Below are 15,880 nucleotides of genomic sequence, written 5' to 3'. Positions count from 1 at the left end.
AAAGTAGCCACACTCTCGTGATTAGAATCACGAGAGAAGCCTCGAGCAAGAAGGAGAAAAAGCTAAGAAGGGATAGACGAAACCCTAGGAGACTCTAGGAGAAAAAAAATCTGATATTAATTGTTTTTAGAATAGAATAAAAGATAGTAACAAAAAACTTACCACGATTAAAAAAATTAAAATAAGAGTTCTGCTTCACTCCAAACAACTCATTAGCTATAGCTATAAATTTGGTTTATTTACACGAATTACTAATCAAGTTGACTTTTTTTTTTCTCTTTTCTAATGTGTTTTCTCATATGAGACCTATGATGTTTTTACGTTATTTTAAGTGCTTTGTTCATATTACTTTTATTATACCCTATTTGCACCTCTTTTGTTTTCACCATTTAATTATTTTCTATTTGCTTATTTTGTAGGTCCTTGGCTTTTATAGTCTTATTCTAGAAGATCGTAAACAAGCGATCAATATGAGTCAATCAGATGAAGATATACAGAGTATGTGCTATCGTTGTAACATAGTGCATAAAAGATAAAATAAACACGAAATATCGCGTAAGATGTCTACTTTTTTTAACGTGTCTACTTTCAATTGTCAATAATTATAACTAATCACGCATTCTAAAATAAGACGGTTACACGGGAGACAGTCCGTATATATAAGAAATCGTTCATTTATTGGTATTAATAAAGGATGGCGATAGGGCGCCACTGGCGGTACGAATGAAATAATAACTAATTGTATTAATAACAACTTTAGCACATTATAGGGAAGGATATAAAAGGAAACATGTTGTCTTCACTACTGACATTATTGACATGATTAACATCGTCGCGGCGGCGGCACACGCTAGGTCGAAGGCATCATCTATTTTTTTCCGGCAAGTAGCGAAAACAATGGTGAAGCCGTGGATGAACTGGAAGGGTATGCGAAGATTAATAACAAAATATTTGATTTATAGTCATATTCCCGACTTTAGGGTAGTTAGTACTACATAATGAATTTCATAGTTTTTTTTTTTTTTTTTTTTTTTTTGAAAGGAAACCCGAAGGTATTCTATAATAACGATAAATCAAAGATTACAGCACTATTCGCATTCGGAGGGAGTAGACCTTCCCAGACCGACCGACCCAAAACACGAGGAACTAAATGAGCTAAAGAATGAGCAACGCTATTGTTCGTGCGACAAGTATGAGACCAAGAAACAGAAATAAAGTTGGAACAAAACGATAAAATGTCATCAATAATAAGCGAAAACATGCTTCTGCCAATCTCCTTCCGGCGTAGCGCCTCCACGACTTGAAGGCAAGCGCCTCCACGAATTTCATAGTTGAATAAGCAAATATCGAGGGCGTTACAGGGGAATACATGGTATAACTTTAACCTCCAGTAATATATCTTTCTTATTCTTATACGAACTAAGAAGTATGAAATTCCACAACGGTAACTTCGTAAAAGCTATACTGAAACTAGAATATTATAACAACTAGTTAATTAAAAGAGAATATAAAGATTTCATCAAAAAAAAAAGAGAATATAAAGATTGATTATTATGCATCTCAATCAAACATCTAAATGAAATTACGTCTATTAGTTTATGGGTCAAAAGTTTGTGTTCTTAAGGTAGAATAACAAAACTGCACGATCAAAAGATTATTAATGTCTATCTTAGATTATAAATTTTTAAATTACTTTGTGAAACTCTTATGAGTAAATAAATAAAACATAAAAAAATTCTAATTATCGCATACAACTAAATTTTACCAATAAGAGATATAAACCGGTTGTAAATACAACTTGTGTACAATCAGACCAAGAGAGCGACCCCTAATTTGATGTATGTAACTATAATTTCAACTACTTGGTACATTTTTATTCTTTATTTTTTATTATTCCAAAAATATATCCACTTTTATAAGGTAGTAGGAGACATATATCGTGATAATAGTAGCTAATATTTGTCATAGTATATCAAATTATTAAAGGAATCAATTATTTTTATTAGACTTTTTTATCCCCAATTTTCTAAACTACTCAAATGGTAAAATATTGAAATTGATCAATTATTAATTAATTAATTAATTAAGCCGTCTCATATAATTACTGTATATATACTATTATTATATGAGAGTAAGTTCTCACATTAATTAAGCTTATTATAAGAATTGATCGTATAAGTAAACCAGATGAAATGGTGTTACAACATTAAAATGAGTAGAATCAATATGACTATACAAGGCATACAATGTCGAATTAGATGAATTTTACGCATTTTGGAACTACTTCAAGATAATATTAAGAAATATTGTTAGGGTGCAAACTCATGTCACATTGGTAGAATAAAGATGGAAGATCATATTTTATAAGTGTCTATCAAATATAATAGTAATATTGTTACAATTTGTTACGAATTATTTTAAAATTGATAAATTTTAAATGTGCAGTTTTATGATGGATCAATTTAAAACTATCAAGATCACACAAACTACATAGCAACGCAAATATTTTGTATCTAAAGGCTTTGCATTTCAAGTCAATTAATATCGTGATAAATAGTAATACTTTAACGCCACTGTTTGAATATCACCCAGGCAACGCCCGAGCTTGAAATCTAGTATATTTATATACGAGTACTTAGCAATACTCGTTTATATTTGATAAATATAAATTGTTTCGCAAATTAATATACAACCAGCAACGAAATCATAATTATGCTACTTATCATATGATGATAATCAATTGCTTATAAATGATATGCAAATGGAGCGTTCTATTACGAAATATATAGTTAAATTGGATTTTGGACTCAGAGCTGTTTTCGAGCAATGTTGTAAATAGACGAAACTAGTTGTATACGCTCCATTCTAGTTTGTTTGAGAGAGTTTTAAACGATAGTCATTTAAGAGCATATTGTTCCAACTAACTAGGTTTCGCGAAAAACTCCAAGAGTTTCTCTCGAAAGATTGCTCGAAATTGCTAATTCTAAAGGTTATAGTTAACGTCTCTGGGCCAATTGGGCTCCCAAATAAAAAGTCTTGAAAACCACACAACAATAACTCTCTAACATATAAAAATGTATGAGTATAATCAAAACAGAATATTGTCTGAAATAGAGACATCCCGAGTCCTCAAAAGTACTTCTCGAGCTATGTTGCATGTAGACGAAACCAAATCTATAGACACCATTATAAGTCGTTTCAGAGGGTTCTGAATAACGGGAGTCATTTAAGAGAATAATGGTTCAACTCACGAGGTATCACCAAAAGATGTTATCAATTTCGGGAATTCATCAAAATTGTCGATTTTGAAGGTTATAACTTATAATCAACGTTTTTGGCCCAAATGGACCCCGAAATAAAAGGACTCTTAAATCACACCACAATCACTCTATACCATGTAAAAATGTGAAAAGGTAAAATAAAGGATATAATATTTCAAATGAAGACATTTAGCGGGGTCAAAATTGTTTTTCAAGTTGTGTCTGAAATTAATGAAAGGAGCTGCAAATGCTCCATTCCGAGTCGTTTCCATAAGATTATAAACAACATAGTCATTTCAAAGCATATTAGCCCACTTGCTAAAGGTTTCGCCAAAAAATTCAAGACTTCCCAAAGATTGCGCAGAATTGTTAATTCCCATGGCTATGATGAACATTTTTTTGGCACAACAATCACTTTATAACATATAAATATGTTTGAGGATAACAAAAAGGGCACGTGGTCTTAAAAATAGATATCACGATACCTCAAGAGTACTTTTCGAGCTATGTCGTATATAGACAAAACCAAGTCTACAGACTTTATTAGAAGTCGTGTCAAAGGATTCTGAACAACGAGAGATATTTAAGAGTAATATTGGTTCAACTCAAGAGATATGGCCAAAAGATTTCACTAGTTTCAAAACATCATCGAAAATTGTCGATTCTGAAGGTTATAATAAATATTTTTAAGCTAATTGGAGTTCGGAATAAAAGGTCGCGAAAATCGCTTTGCACTCACCCTGTCTTATATATATATATATAAAACTGGGTTGAAACGTTGTGGATGCGCCACGTATCAACCCAGCCATAAATACAAGTATTAATTACAACAGAACATTAAATACAAACATAATAAATGCTGTAGAATCTCAGCAAAATATTAATTATAGCTTAATAAATTTTATTATAAAATTACATTAAATAATTACGGTGATTTGATTCTAAATTTATTAAAAAACTATTTTGATAAAAATTCTAAAATGTAAATAATTACGTTCATTGCGAAAAATGCTTCAAATAGAGTATATTTTTCATTGTATTTATTGAAATATTTTTTATTTGTAGAGATGATTAAAGTGAGTGTCTCATAATGTTTTATGTTTACGTACAAAGATATTTTGAAAAAGTTATAAAACTTAGACCATTAAATATTAAGAAAAATATATTTGAAAGAGTCGTTGTATTTCTTAAAAATATAACTTAAAGAAAACTACTAAGAGATAAGATTTTATATGAGAAAGAAAAAAAAAATATTGCGAGAAATTGAATACATATGAGATTTTGATAGATTTATATAGTGCGATAACGAGTATGTGTACGAGTATGTATGTACACAGTGATCGCGAGTGCATTTGAATAATCAAAACAAAAGTAATGATTATTAAATAATATATACTGTACTATAAACGACATGAAAAAATAGAAAAAATGTTACATTTTACTTTAATATCTTTGATGGGGCATATTCTGCACCCGCTGACCGAGTCAACATAGTGAGCAAGGTCAGAGATATCCACAGCAAGTCAACGTATTAGACTTGACCTAACCGACGCGACTGTCGGCTGTCACTGGGTCTCGGCTAGGCAACTAGCCCGGGAGGCATATCGGCGTACTCACATCCAAGTCCCCTCGGCATGGAGTCAACCAGCCGGTAGGCCGCCATGGGTCCCTCGGCCGAGGGTAGAACAGTCTTTCCACCTGCTAGCCACTTGGCCACTACGTGACAAAAGGTGAAAGTCTATAAATACTCCTCAATCCTCATTGAGAAAACGATCCACAATTCATCCTAAAACTCACTATTAATCTGGTATAAACTCCCTTATCTCTCTACAATATACTTTGCCAAGTAACACACAACTTAATCTCTTTAAGTTTACTGACTTGAGCGTCGGAGTGAGTACGCTCGGTACCAAGCCGAGCCCTCAGTTTGTTCATCTTAAACAGGAAAGAGCGAAAGGAAGAGTCAAGCAAAGACATCATTCTACAAGCTTACGTGGACACAAATCCTGCTCCGGAATTACACCCGGAACAATCTTCAATTAAAATATATATACGTCAAGTATAAATATTGATTATGATTATCTAAATATTACTATTAGGTAAATATTTTATATGTTATCTTTTAAATACTTTGAAGTTAAAACCACAAAAAATATTATTTGAGAAAGTTTAACCTATTTTATTTATAGGTAAACTCTAAAACATCATTTATATATAATTGTTTTAAAATACAAAAGATGCAATTCTTATAGAATAGATATGTTTGACACATAATACATTAATACATGCAAGACACACTCAAAACATTTGAATAAGTTGAGTTTGAACTCTATATGTTTGATAGATAAATATCAAACGTTATACATAAAAAATTAAAAATTACATAAATTTATATTCACATCATTTTGAACAAATATTAATTGATTTGGAACATAACGAATCGTGAAATGATATAATTTGAGAACTTAATGTTGATTGTTGCATTAATTGAATACATTTTATTTTAATTAATATGATATTTGATCAGTCACAAAATAATTTATAAAACGTTGATCATGCATAATTAATTATCACTTATTAGTTTTAATTAAAATTGTATGTATTTTATTTTAAAACATTGAATTTAAACCTAAAATAATTAAATTTGAGAAAAATTAATTTTTTTTATTTATAAGTAAAAATATTAAAAGTCATATTTAAATTATGTTATTTTTCTTCAATTATAATAATAAAATTTTAAAAAAGGCCGCGCGAAGCGCGGGATACTACCTAGTATCATATAAAAATGCGTGATGGTAACATAAAAGGCATATGGTTTCAGATAAAGACATGTAGCAGTCTCAAAGTTGATACTCAAGAAATGTTGATACTCAAGGGGATGAGTATTCAAGAAATGTTGTAAATAGACGAAATCAAATGTATAGGTTTCATTCCAAGTCAATTGAGAGGTTTCTAAACAACAATAGTCACATGCCATATGTAACACCCCCTTTACCCGACCAAGGTAAACGAGGATGCTACCAACTCGGTTTTCGAAGGTAGTGCATCAAATACGTCAACCAAGAAACATTATTTAAAGTCCAAGCTATGTCTCAAAAGTCTCAATTTCAAATAAAAGTCTTAACTAAAGTACGAAAGCAAAGTTATACTAACAAAACATAAGTGAATTAAGATAAGCTAGACTCTAAGCGTGATGACAACTCATCCCCTTAGCCCAACCTCACCATGCATCATCAATCATTATCAATAGCTGCAAGCCTAACTACTCACCACATGATTGAAAATTATCAAGTGGATCACGGTAGATAGTTTTTAAAAAGGATTTAACAAAGAATAACACACCAAGTCAACATATGGATGAGTATAGTAATTGTAATACCCGACCCTTTCGGGCTGATCTTAGGGACGCATTGGGACTAGTCGTAGACCTTGAGGGATAGGAAGAACTGTCTATGAGTGCCTTAAAGGAACCAAACCTTGTTGAGAGTGTATTTGTGGGCTCTACTAGGTCGAGTAGAGTGCACTCGGCCGAGGAAACTAAAGTACTCGGTCAAGTGCACCGGTTTGAGAAATGAAAATTTGTTGAAAAATGCTAATTTTGAAGGTTATGATTAACGTTATTGGCCAATTAGGCCCCAAATAAAAGGTCTTGACAACCTCAAAGCAATCACTCTTATAACATATAAAAATGTCTTAGGATAACAAAACGAGTATGAGGTTTGGAATAGAGATATTTTGAGCGAGAGTACTTTTCGAGCTATGTCGTATATAGATGAAACAAAGTCTATAAAGTCCATTATAAGCCGTTTCAGAGGGTTCCGAACAATAACGACATTCGTTTAAGAGAATATTGGTTCAACTCATGAGGTATCGCCAAAAAATTTCACCAAATTCGGAATATCATAAAAGATTGGTGATTTTGAAGGTTATAATCAACGTTTATAGGTCAACTGGGCCCTCAAATAAGAGGTTTAGAAAATAGCTCCGCAACCACTCTACACCATATAAAAATGTGTCACGGTAACAGAAAGCACATATGGTTTCAAATAATAATATGACATTTATCCGCCTCAGAGTTGTTTTTCGAGCAATGTTGCAAATAGACGAAACTAGTTGTATACGCTCCATTCTTAGTTGTTTGAGAGGGTCCTAAACAACGATAATCATTCACAACATATTGGTTCAACTGACAAGGTTTCGCCAAATATTTTAAGAGGTCCGAAAGATTGCCGAAAACTCTAATTTTGAAAGTTATAATTAGGCTCCGTTTGGCACGACATTTCAGGTAGCTTATTTGACCAAAGTAGCTTATTTGACCAAAATTTCAGCTACCTGATTTTTTTGCAAGTGTTTGACAAGTAGCTTATTTGATCAATTAAGGTACCTGAAATAAAATGCTACCTCAGGTAGCATTTGAGAAATCAGGTACCTGAAATGACTTATTTTCCATTTTGTACCCCTTTATTCTATAATATTAAATAATTTTCATATCCTTTTACGTCATTTTACCAAAATCAGCTACCTTTTCAGCTAGTTTGCCAAACACTTTTTTATATAATCAGTTACCTTATCAGCTCCTAATTTTCAGCTACCTTATCAGTTACCTTTTCAGGTTTCAGTTAGCTTTTCAGTTTGCAGCTACCTTTTCAGGTTTCAGCTACCTTTTCAGGTAGTTTTGCCAAACAGAGCCTTAATGTTTTTGGGTCAACTCGGCCCCCGCATAAAAGGTACTGGAAACCACAAAACAATCACATTATAACATATCAAATTGTTTGAGGATAATAAAAATAGCACATGAACCTAAATGAAGACACCCTGAAGCCTCAATAGTACTTTTTGTGCTATGTCGTATATAGACGAAATCAAGTCTATAACCTCTATTATATGCCGTTTTAGAGGGTTGTGAACACATGAGTCATTTAATAGAATATTGGTTCAACTCACGAGGTATCGTCAAAAAATTTTACCTGTTCCGAAATATCATCAAAAATTGCGGATTATGATCAACGTTTTTTGGGAAACTCAGTCTGGAATTAATGGTCTCAAAAATCATGCTGCCATCACTTTACACCATATAAAAATATGTGAGAGTATGTAACACTCTTTTCTTACCCGACCAAGGTAATCGGGAGATGTCACCATCTCGGTTTTCCGAGGCAATGAATCGGAACTTCAATTAAGCAGCACTTTATATAAATAACATAAATAATGAATTACATGAAGAATAAATGAATAATACAAAGTCAAGACTACAACAACCTTTCTAATAAAATCTACAACTACTATCTCATGGTCACTCGACTCGACTCCAAGGTTCATGTCTCGATCCGTAATCCCGTTCGCTAGCAAGTCCAAACCTGTACTAAAACTGCTCCTCATATGACCAAAAATATCATATGATTCATCACAGACAACCCCAATTAAAGAAGGCGACAGTTATGCACAACCAACACCCGTCAGTTCGATAATACAAATACTTATGCAATGACACATGAATACGAATATGCAAGACAATGATGAACACATGAAGCATAATCTCCATCCACCACAACTCTGTCTCCATATGTATCCCGGTGACGGCACCGCAGTGCCACCCACCAAACAGCTAGACCTCATTCCGTAAAACACGTACTCGGGACACGCCCGTGGTACCGAGTTCGGGCGATAACAGGACCCCTGCCAGGCGTCGTGACACCACACGAGCCCTTCCATACTCAAGTCATAAACGTGCACGTCCCTCTTAGAATGAGAAGCTCAAAGAGTCGACCCAAGTGAAATACGGTCTCTCGAACCGTCTTACGTCTCCTCAACAACCATGTATCACCACCACACTCCACCAGTCACCTCCAACATCCACAATAAACGTATGTAGGCAATATGCCACAGTAAACCAATTATGAAACTCCTCATAAGACACAATCCCAAATATGCCATGAACATCAATTCCTACACAAATCAAATATAAACTACCACAACACACCCTATCCTCTTTTATGATACAAAACCCATTATTATTGCCCATTAATTACTCATACTAATTATAATTAGTCAACCCACCAAAAACCCCCAAAAGATAGGGTTTAAAGAAAGACAAAGGGAAAAAATGAGATTCCGACTTACAAGGGAAGATCGGGAAATAAGTGGAGGAAATGAGGTACCATTTTCAAATCCAAATTTACATGTCATAGGAGAGGGCTAGAGAGAGTTTTAGAGAGAAAGGGAGAGGGTTTGGAGGTTTAGAGAAAAATATGGAAGTGATTTAGGGTTCGGTGAAACACAAATCCCGTCATAGGTTATATCGCCATCTGACACGCTGCATTTGGACAAGTGCTGAGTCTACTCGGCCGAGTGCCACTTACTCAGTCCACTGCACTCTTCACTCGGTCCACCGCGCACTCACTAGATCTAGTATAGGTTACACTTGGTCTATTTCATGGCCATACCTTATTTCATGGGTAGCCTCTCGTCAAGCCTAAGGGTCCTCTCACTCTGATATGCACTTATTCGGCCATTTCCCCTCTTCATTCTCATGCATTTTGACTCCATTTGAGACGATTTTGCATGTCTTTGCTTGTATTTTGTGTCCCGATTCCATATCCTATGTACTTGTGCCTTGCCTTCCAGGATTTGAGACAGAAATGGGGGAATGGGAGCAAGAAATACGGGATTAGAAGCTAGCAAGAGGAGAAGAAGAAGAAAAAGCTCAGAATGCGTTCCAGCCGGTACGCCGGCTAGGAACCCCATCCTTTAAAGACTTGAAAATTTTGGAAGAATTTACAAGGAGTTCACAGCCGGTGCACCGGCTGGGAAAGCAGGAGGAAGGAGGAAAAGATAGAAAAAGGAAGAAGGATGTTAGGTTCATATACCTATTATTAGACTTTTTTAATAGTAAACTAATTAACATATTAATATGAGTTATTTAGATCTAGTGCATGCATAACTAAATAAGAGATAAAATAAGAAAAAAATGCTCCTTATATTATTATATGGCTCGAAATAATGGGCAAAAATAAGGTCACCTTCCTTATTTGTTCTTGAGCTTAAATGTAATGGATGATCCTCCTTAATCCCAAGTATTGAGACCCTCCTCTTGATTGCACCAAAAACAAATCCCTTAAATTAATATATTAACTAACTAGATTAATATACTAGTATCCTTAAAATAAGTCTAATAATCTTCTTATTACTACACTAGTAATCTTATATTGTTATTAGAATTTTGGATGAACAATCTAATGTATTCTAAAACTAGTTTTAGAGAGAGTTGAGAGAGAAGGACTAGAATGCATGCATGAGAATATGGAGAAGTGAAAAAATGAGAACAAAAATCTCATCATAAAAGGAGGAAGGGTCGGGTGCTGTAAGGCCTTGTGCCAATGCATGGCCAGTGGCGGACCCAGGGTTCATATAGTGGGGGTGCACTTTTCAACTGAGTCGATAAAGCTGAAGCAACAAAGCAAACCGATCGGTCAAATTGGAATGTATATACAGCGAAAATTTGATTTTAATTTATAAAAAAGTAAAATTCAAAGTGACATGGAAATGAATTGGCCTAAATTTTAATTAGTTTGAGATAATTTAAACTTTTCAATCACTTTATCGAAAAAAATATCATATATTTTCACAATTATTTGATGAACACCTAAAAGAATATTGACAAAATTTATCTTTTTGGTAGATTTCAAAACCGCTCCATACTTCCATCAATCTAAAATAGAACGTAATATACATAATTTATTTGAAATTTGCAAAGCTGTATGAAATTAGAGCTCTACTATTTCAAATTTTGGAATTAAATTATATAGATATAAGTTGAACAAAAAATAAACATTTAGAATAAAAATAGGTAGCAAAAAATTACAAAAAAAAAAATTATTACTCCAATAATAGATCAAATTCCACATAAAATATACAATATATAAATTATAAAATTAAAAATTGAGGATTTCAAAACGATGTATCAATAGTACATCACACGGGCGTAAGTGCACAAGCCTTGGCGACTTGGAGTAAAGAAGACCAAAAAAGAAAGGAGGGAGTGTGGAGGTTCGAACCTGCGAACTCATGTTCACAAGTGCATGTTTTATCCACTGCGCCATGAGTAATATAGTGAAATTTTTGACGCGCAAACAATATACATAGTTACATTTACGTTATTTCCAGAAAAAAAAAACCAAAAACAGAGGGTGCGCACGTGGGGTGCTGTGCGCACCCCCCGGTCCGCCACTGTGCATGGCTACCTCTTTTCCTTTTGTTCTTCTCCAAATAGTAGGTATGTAAGGCTAGTATAGGATAAGTATGATTATTCTTATTTTATCACATAAAATAAATCACCCACTAACTCCTTCCACCCTCCATTTTTCGATCCATATGTAAAATGGACTACCATTTTATTTTGTCAATTTGTCACTTGTCACACAATATGTTACATGTAACATGTAACAAGTTATTAATTAATTTAATGCATATTTATCAAATAAATATCATTTTATACATTAATTAAATTACATATAACAAATTGTCTAGTGATTCTTGATCACATAAATAAAATGGTTCATATAATTATAATTCACAACATATTATAATTATAATTAACCATTCATTCTTATCTCAATTGTTTCATAAACAATAATCAATTTTAGTAATAAAATATTTTAATTACTAAAATAAATCTTATTTAATCAAATTACAATAAGATATAAATATTCTCTCTCACAAATAAATTATTCAATTTTAAGGAATTGATTAACTTGTATCGTCATACAATTAATCAATTTGTCTATTAAGGGAATTGTCCTACATGTGTGACCTTAAGGGATCAACTGATCACCACCATCAAACGACAGTAATGTCAAACTCTAGTTAGCCAATCATTACTGATTGATATTGATCAGTTGACTATATAAATGAATCATCCCTTACGTATTCTTAATTTGATATTTAAACATGTGCTCGCACTATTGTTGAGGACACATACTCCAACAATCTCCCACTTGTCCGAGACAAGTGTGCGTCACCAATTCTCTTGTCCTATTACAATCTCCCACTCAATGCAAGGTGTCTCGCAGGTCGTACTTGCATTTGATCATATCTTAAGTGGTTTCCTTGATCTGGAGAGTAATTGTCTGACCGGAATTATCTACCGTAGATACCTTCCGAGCATGGCCACGCATTTTCAGTTCACTACTCCTCGAGTGGCCCTGGGATTTTAAACAACCCTGACAAGGGGGTGGACAATTACTATCGCACTATTCCCTTCGTATAGCCACAGCTCATTATGATCCAAAATATACTCATTTGACTTCAGTTATGACAGTCGTAGAGTATAAATCAAAGCCAATAAGAAACTTGTGCCAACTTGGGCGAATAGTCTCTAGTCAAAAGAATCGACTCATAAGAATACTATATTAGCTCTTGCCACGACCAGGCTTTATGAATTTCCAGAACTCTATAAGCGGTCACTGCCCGGCAGAGTGTACCATACAGTCTGTCCATGTGATCGACTAGTCATCCCATATGACCCCATAGCACTTGAACTTGCCATCAATTGCATCACACTCTAGTCACTTTAAGACGTCACCTCCTATAAGTAACCAGGGGCACATACTATGTCAATCCAGTTCACTTTAATGGGGTTTAATATTGTCTCAACAACCCATTTGGATTTAACAAAGTAATGAATGAGTTTAAGAAACTCAAACGATAAATGCGATTATCACATATGAATAGTCAATACCTTATTACTACTTCATATCCTACAATCTGTATTGTATATTTTACACTAATTAAATTGCAATAGAAGCTTGGTAAATGGATATACCATGTATCCATGTATTCCAACTTTATAAATTGTTATTTTCTTCTATTCAATGTCATTTATAATGACATGAATTTATCTAAGTAGATGTCTAGCACTAGTAGAAAAAATACCTATTGCGTCAAGCAATTTACGTCGGTTGTAAAAAAATTGACGCAAAAAACATTTACTTTTGGCGGGAGCATGTTTTGGCCCTATAATCCAGCTTTCTGCGTCGCTTTTTATAAATAACAGACGTATAAAATACGTCGGTTTTATTAAAAACTGACGTATTTCAGAAAATACATCAGTTATTTTATATAACTGACTTATTTGACCTTAAGTTTTTGCGTCGATTTATTTAAAAACAGATACAAATGATAATTAAAAAAAAAAATCCCCACGATACTTCCCTATTACGTTTCCCTTTCCAATTGTTTCAAACCTTAATTCCCAAATTACATAAAACCCTTAATCTTCCTCACATATTCAACCCCCACCACCACCACCGTGTTGCGCAGTCATCGTACCACCACCGCCGCGCTCTTGTCGCACCCCACCAACGCGATTCTACCGTGTTGTATTCCTGACGTTGCTGCGGTCTTTCAGGATTCAATAATTTATTGTCGCGTGCTTCTGCTGTCCCCGCCGTGGTCTGCCATCCCCACCCTTCTTCGCTGCCCTTTAATACCAACATCGTGCTGCCCTCTTTCAAGTTTATATCGTTGATAATTGTTCGATCGTCTGTATTAGGGTATGCTCGCTATACTGTTGATAAGTAGCATTTTAGTCGTATTTTACCCCGCATTTATACCTTATTCCGACTCGATTTTGTGTGCCTTAATCGTTAAATAACTCATTTATTAGTTTAATTAGTATTTAATAGTTTAATTCTATTTATTGCCAATAAATGTATTTAGATGTCGGAATTTAGTTTTATAAGTCGTTTCATTTGTTAATTAGTAATTATTAATTTTAATTATGAATAATTGTCATATTTTCGAGAATTTGATATTTTTTTTTTTTTGTTCATTTGATGTTTGTAGGCGAGACGCGAGACGAGTTCTGTGATAGTGTGAAGTGAAATAAAAGGCCAAATTCAAGGCAAGTCAAAGACGGGTCAAAGACAAGCTAAAGGCAATTGATTCAATGCCAAATTTACCAAGATGAGAAGTCAAGGCTTGACTTCCACATCTGCTCCACTTCACCATCCTCAACAACGACTCCCCTGTTTCCCGTCCATCATCATCAACACCCTCAACCAACTCCACCATCACCACCATTATTCATCAATTTGAAATCAACAACAACGAGCGGCAGCATCAACGATCACCACCAATATCAGCTCAACCCCATGCTCATTTCTTCCCAGCAATTTGGCCACCATCAATCACCATTTTCATCACCTTCAATTCACGACAGTCACCACAATTTCCAACATCATCAAACTCGTCTAATCACCATAGCAGCCTAAAACCCGAGCTCCATTCCACCTGCACACAAACACCGCAACCACCACGTTTCTCAACCTGTTCCTCCCTTTATTTCCCCGTGTCCATCATTCACACCATTCGCCCACCACAATTACCTCCACCATTACTTACCTGCTCCATTTTCGCCGAAAACCCGTCATCTACCTCGCTCTCACCACAATTGAGCAGTAAACCCGTCACCTGTGTCAACAACAACGACATCCTCCCTTCGTCATTCATCACCATCACTTACCTGCTCACACAAGTACCAGCAGCGACAACATCACTATCCTCCATTAATCTACCATCAATTTCAACATCAACCACCTCCATCATTAATTTAACACCACCTTCACCTCCTCTGCACCATGACGGAAACCCGACTCCACTTCTCGCCATAACTACCAGCAGCAGCTCTCCTCCATCATCAACAATCACCAACTTCTCCTGCCATCAACACCATTCACCATTATCACCATCGTAGCAGACCCACAACCACCATCGAATTCGTGCATCATCGAACTCGGAATCGAAACTGAGCTAATTTGGAAGCCATTGTTGCTCTGCCGGTCAACCGGCAGCCGACTCCCTCAACCGGCAGAACACACTCAATTTTCCTCCAATTAATTGTGTGCTCGCTACCGGTCATGACACCGGCAGCCGGGCAACCGGCACGCAACACCACAATCAACAATCTCGCATCAACTTTGTCTATTCTACCGGTGCCCCGGCAGCTGTCGTACCGGCATAACACACTTCGCATTAATTTCTGTCCCTTGCTTCATTGCCCTCGCTACCGGCATCAAGCCCGGCCGCCGGTGGACCGGATGAGCACCCTTTTGCGCGTGTTTTACACTGTTGCTTTCCCCTTCCTTATTTTCTTTGTAGTTTTGTGGGGTTGTGTTGTTTTCACGATGGATTCCCCCTTTTCCCATTTTTTGTTCAGTTTGAGGTGTTCATTTTTAGTGGGTTATTATGATTATTATGATTATTATTATTATTATTATTATTATTAGTTAGATGAGTCATTAGATATATATAAAGAAACACACCTCACTTTAGAAATTACACTACCAAATTAGAATAGAAAATTAGATTAGTCTATCATTCTCTCTCAATATTGTAGAACCCTAATATTTACTCTCTCATTTTCATTCAATAAAAAGTTGTAATCTTTCTTTAATTTTAGTTTAGTTCTTCCTTTGTTCATTCAAGTTCTTCATTTCTCATTAGTATACAATTAGTCATTTGGGTTTTTTTTTTGGTGGAAATGTGAGTTTCATTAATTTCAGTATCTCCTGAAAAGAGACATCCCTCATACAAACAACCATTTGTGTTAATACTCAGACAAG

The sequence above is a fragment of the Silene latifolia genome, chromosome Y (assembly GCF_048544455.1).
Source record: "Silene latifolia isolate original U9 population chromosome Y, ASM4854445v1, whole genome shotgun sequence".
In the NCBI taxonomy this organism is placed as follows: domain Eukaryota; kingdom Viridiplantae; phylum Streptophyta; class Magnoliopsida; order Caryophyllales; family Caryophyllaceae; genus Silene; species Silene latifolia.
The sequence above is the reverse complement of the archived record's forward strand: the minus strand, read 5'-3'. Positions refer to the sequence as shown.